The following is a 5079-nucleotide window of genomic DNA, read 5'->3' as shown; positions in this document are numbered from 1 at the left end:
GCTCAGAACAATTCTTTTAAAATTATTCCTCTTTTGCCTTATAAGACTTTAGAAAGGGGAAAAATAAAAAAAAGGCAAACAAATTTTAAAAGAGAGCTATGAGGGATACTTGTTAAACTGACAATGGTGATTGCCCCTGGGGAGTGGGAGGAAGATTTAAACTGCACTTGGAAGTCATCGTACATGTATGGTGAGTAAGTGCCTGTGTGTATGTATGTATGTTCGTATGAAAACTTGACGTAATGTTAATTTTGAGCTGTGAAAATAGGAGTAGTTCTTACCTTGTTTTGTATTGATTTCCCCTGTGCTTATAGGATTTGGGTTTTTTTTTTCAGGGGGTGGGTGTAGAAGCTTAGTTTTCCAGCCCCAGCCCAAGTGCTGCCTCCCGCAGGAAGCCTTCCAGGCAGGAGCCCACCCACCACTCTGATGTGGTCTTTTCTTTTTCTTTGGTCTCAGGATTCTCAGCACTTTTTTCCCATGCTTCCCCTTGTGATGACCATGGACTGTGTCCCCCCATAGACGGCAGCCCCCTTGAAGGCAGGGACCTCCAGCCAGAAGTGGCCGTGAGACTGAGCCTCGTGCTCCCACCCTACCACTGTGGAAACCACGAAGCTGAGGGTGCATGGCCAACGCATCAGTGACCATCAACCAAGACAGGGGAGGTGGGAGGGTGGGCTCCTGACAGGCAAGCATGGCTTCTAGAATGGAGATGGGGTCCAGCTGCTATTCAGAAGTGTTCAAGGAGGAAGGCAGAGGCTGTGTTTGCCGTGGCCCAGGAATCGCCCCATTGCGAGCTGGTTGGTTGTGGTAGCATTGTTAGCAAGGCCAGCCCAATGAGCCCTAGTTGCTGGTAAAAAGGAGCTATTGCAGAGCAGGAACAACAAATCACTCCTGGTCTACTGGCGCATCCAGGCAGTCGGCATTTGTGGAACATGTACTTCGTGCTTGCCCCTTGAACTACATCATCTGATTTATTCTCATAACAGCCCTCTGGCTGAGATTTCACTGTCCCCATTTCAGAGAGGAGGAAAGGGAGACTCACAGACTAGCAGTCCTGCTCAAGGTCACAGCACACAGACACTATTGGACCTGGGACTCAGATCTGGCCTGCTGGGTAGCACCAAGTCTCTTGTGGGTCTGGACAGTCTTAGCCACCCCCAACCTCTGGGCAGTGCCCCTGCTGTGCAAATGGGGACAGTGAGGCACAGAAGAGGAACTTTTCCACTGAGAACAGAAGTGAGTGGCAGACCTGAGACTTGACCCCAGATTTCCTGACTATTTCCTGCTGCCCAGTGGAGCTTCACAGACAGCAGGGCAGACCTCACATTGCGATTTTAAGCCATTGGGCCTGGAGATGACTTTTTGCCTTCTTGGGACATAAAATTGTAGGGTCTGGAGAGCAGAGAAGAGATTTTAGGATCATCTAGTCTGACTGCCTGTCTGTAGTGGTGAATTTAAGGCCTAAAGCAGGCAGATGACTCACAAAGACCCTTTGATGTCAGAAAGTCCTTGCTGAAAACAGCAGCCTCCTGATCCAGTCTCTCAGATTCTCAGAACCCACCAGCTCCAACTTAGAACCCTTGTTAATAACAGGTAACTTGGCGTCCAAACCCAGAGCAGATTGGAAACTATAAATTAGAATGTGGGGAAGAGCAGCTTCTCTATGGAGCCGTCTGGAATGTTGAGTGCAGGAATGAACGTAGGGCTGGCTGCCTGGCTGACTGGCTGATTTCTGCCTCCTACCTGCTTCCCCTCCCTCCGCTCCATCTCTTGCTGTCGCATTAATCATCTTAAAACACAGCCTTTGCGATGACATGAGTCTGCTTCAGTGGCTCCCCCTTCCCTGGAAGACGGGTAACCTAACTGATCTCTGTTTTTCCATAGCTGGCCCTCTGCTCCATTCTCCACTTGGGGAACTCTTCAAAATGTAAGCCGTGCTGCTCCCTGTGAGTAGCTCTGTGTTGCTCCCAGGAAAAAGTCCAAAATTCTTAACTCAAGGTCTAAAGGGCAGACTTTCACCTGAACTGTCCCTCTGACCCCTTCTCTCTCCGGCCTCTCTCTTGCTCTGGCTCCAGCTACACTGGCTGGTCTCAGCTTTCCACACATGTCTGGCACTGCAGAGACTTTGCACGTTCTGTTTCCTCTGCCTGGGACACTCCAGACCTTGCTGGCCTTGCTAACTCCTCCACATCCTTCAGCTCCCAACTGCCCTCAGTGCCCCGGGCAGCCTTCCCTGACCTCCTTTGTTCCATTAATTATATGCACTGTCTTTAATCGCTGTCTCCTGCCCAGGCTGTGAGCACGGAGAGGACAGGCCTCGCTCATTTGCCGCAGCACACTCTGTGCCCCGAACAGAAGTTAGCTTCCCACACACTGTACCCTCCCCAGACATTCGCCCAGTGAACAGATTAATCCCTGTGGCTGCTCACTGAAACAAACGGACGCGTCCACCCAACACATTTCAGCACCTTCATTCTTGTGTGCTGAGCACCCCCTGAGCCTCCAGTGTGGTTCTGTACCCTCCACAGGGCTGGGCCACGGTCCTGCAGTACCTGCTCACATGGAGCACACAGTCTTTGGGAGAGGCGGACATTAAACAGACAAAGTCCCAAGGCAATATGCCGAGTGTACTTAACTGAGTTCCGCGAAGGGAAACAAAGGCAAGGTAAAGGGTTAGGGAACTGGGGGAGGCTGGCCAGTGAAAATGTAGATGGCTTGGTCAGGCGATGCTGCTCGGAGGAGGTGACAGCCAGAGCTCGTGGAAAACACTGACCCTCTTCTACCCGGGCCAAGGCCCAGGTGTGTCCAGGTGTGGCAGTCCCAGATCCTCAACCCCTCCCTGCCTCCTGGCTGGAGCAAGACACCCAGAAGGAGCTGCTGGGGGCGCGAGTGTGGCAGTCTCAGGCTGCTTGTCACCGCAGCTGTGATTGGGTTCTTTCTGCGTGGCGAGAGGCGGCAATTGCTTTTGCACTGAGGCCTCGGCTGATTGTGGCCAGGCGATTGGCACCCTCAGACAGTGGCCGCCCGGGTTTACCGCGCACCCCCAGCGCCGCGGCGGGCCGTGCGCAGCGTGCCAGCCCAATCTCGCCTCCTGTATTCAGAGTTGATTAGACGCTATTTCTGCCTGGATTTTCAGAAGGCTCAAGAGCTTTTTTAATCACTACAGTGGCTCATTACGGTTTTGCAGTGACACTCATGTCCTTCAGTTCTCTTCTCAGATTAGATTCTATAGTCAGATGAATATTGGATGATTTCATTACATACAAATGCAATCAACAGTTTTGCATAAATTTCTTCTCTTTTCTTGAGTTTCAATTGACCCCAGCACCCATGGTGGCAGGCGCGATCCACATGCAAATGAGCTAGGTTTGCAGCCAGGAGAGGGCCGGGAGGAGGCGGGCACTGGCACGCACGGGCCCAGGGAGGCAGCCAACCTTGATTGCTCAGGCTTTGGGAGAGGGGCCCCGAGGAGGGGGTGGCCCTCAGTGGGCAGCCTGTGTGGCTCAAACCGGGCTCCCTGTTCGGAATGGTGTTCCTCTGGGCGGACTGAGGTGCGGGGCTGCTCTGAGTGAAGCAGGCTGCCTCTCTGGGCAAAGAAAGGAACATGGCATTCTGGGCTGGCAGCTGGGCTGGAATGGGTATGTTCAAGATGCTTGGGGCGGTGGCTGTTTAACAACTGATATGGATGAGTTTCAATATTTTAGCAACTGGTGGGCCGTGCACTGCATTCCTGCTGCATGCTCCTCTACCCCAGAGGGTGCTGGTGGTGATGGTGCTGTTATTATTATCTCAGACATCGTGGTTACTCTTTCTGAAGGCTTAGGAGGGCAATCAGCCAAAAAAGTCAAAAGCAGCCCAAGGCAGATGAGAAAATTTGGAGCCTGGGACAGTTATCTTAGCACCTTCTTCTGTGAGTAGCTGGGCAGCATATTCTCAGGAGTGAGCCTCAGAAGGCTCCTAACCCATTATTTCTGGAATGCTTCGCAACTGCTTGTTCCCCTCCGTGAGAGAGGAGCTCCCTCCCCTTCAGGGACCTGCCTCTGGCTCACACAGCTCCTTGGTCAGAAGGTGCTCGCTGTGACTCCAGAGACATTCTTCCCTGGCCCTGACCCTCTGCTGTGGGTGCCATGACAACCCTAAGGTGACAGTGTTCTGCTGTCACCTGCCCCAGGGCTGCAGCTTCTCCTCCTGGACACAGGCTGCAGCTTCTTCTCTGCTGTCCTCCACATGTTCCTGGTGGCTGTCACAGGTCTTACTCAGTCCAGGCTGGACCAACACCATGCTCAGGCTGGAGGTGCTGGAGCACGGAGGAGACCCAGCTGTGCACCTCACACTCCCTCAGGGGCAGCATTAGAGCTGTGAGCATCCAGGATCGGGGCTGTACACTAGCTTCTCATCCTCCACGCCGCTTCGTCATGAGATCTCCAAATGCGAACACAGATACGGCACAGATGGGGGAAAGAGAATGAGATGTGGACGGACAAGTATTGTAGTCAGGGGTTTACAAGGGAAAACAATACCGGACAAATAATTTATAGGATTAATTTATTAATTTAGAGTCACCCAAAGGGAGGACAGGCAATCTGTCCACACACAAAAGACCAAAAGAATCCAGCTGAGGGCCTAGATGCTGGTAATGTCCTGCATGAGTCCAGCTGAAGACCTAGAGCCCATAACAATGTCCCTGATGAGTCCAGCTGCAGGCCCAGAGCTCACGACAACATCTCATGCGGGCCTGTTTCATGGATCTGCACTGGGAAGGCCCAAGGTCAGTGGTGGAATCTAGGAAGTCCGTGCCAGCAGAATGAAGGAAAGGTGCTAGCATCCTGAGAGATCTGCACTGGAGCCAGAAAGCAACATTCAAAGCAAGAACCAGAGCTCCCCTGAAAAGTACCACAGCTGTCCTCAGCAACGGTGAGGTCCTGATTAGAACATATCGGAAAGCCAGTGCAGCAAGCTTCTCCAGAAGACTGGCAGTGCATCATCTTCCCCTCCAGAGCCAGGAAGCGATGCTCAAAGTGAGGACCAGAGCTCCCCCAAAGTGAGCCATAGAGATTCTCAGCAACAGTAAGGTCCCGA

Source organism: Chinchilla lanigera, unplaced genomic scaffold (genome assembly GCF_000276665.1).
Source record: "Chinchilla lanigera isolate Chin_1 unplaced genomic scaffold, ChiLan1.0 scaffold00018, whole genome shotgun sequence".
Taxonomy (NCBI): domain Eukaryota; kingdom Metazoa; phylum Chordata; class Mammalia; order Rodentia; family Chinchillidae; genus Chinchilla; species Chinchilla lanigera.
Note: the sequence above shows the minus strand (reverse complement) of the source record.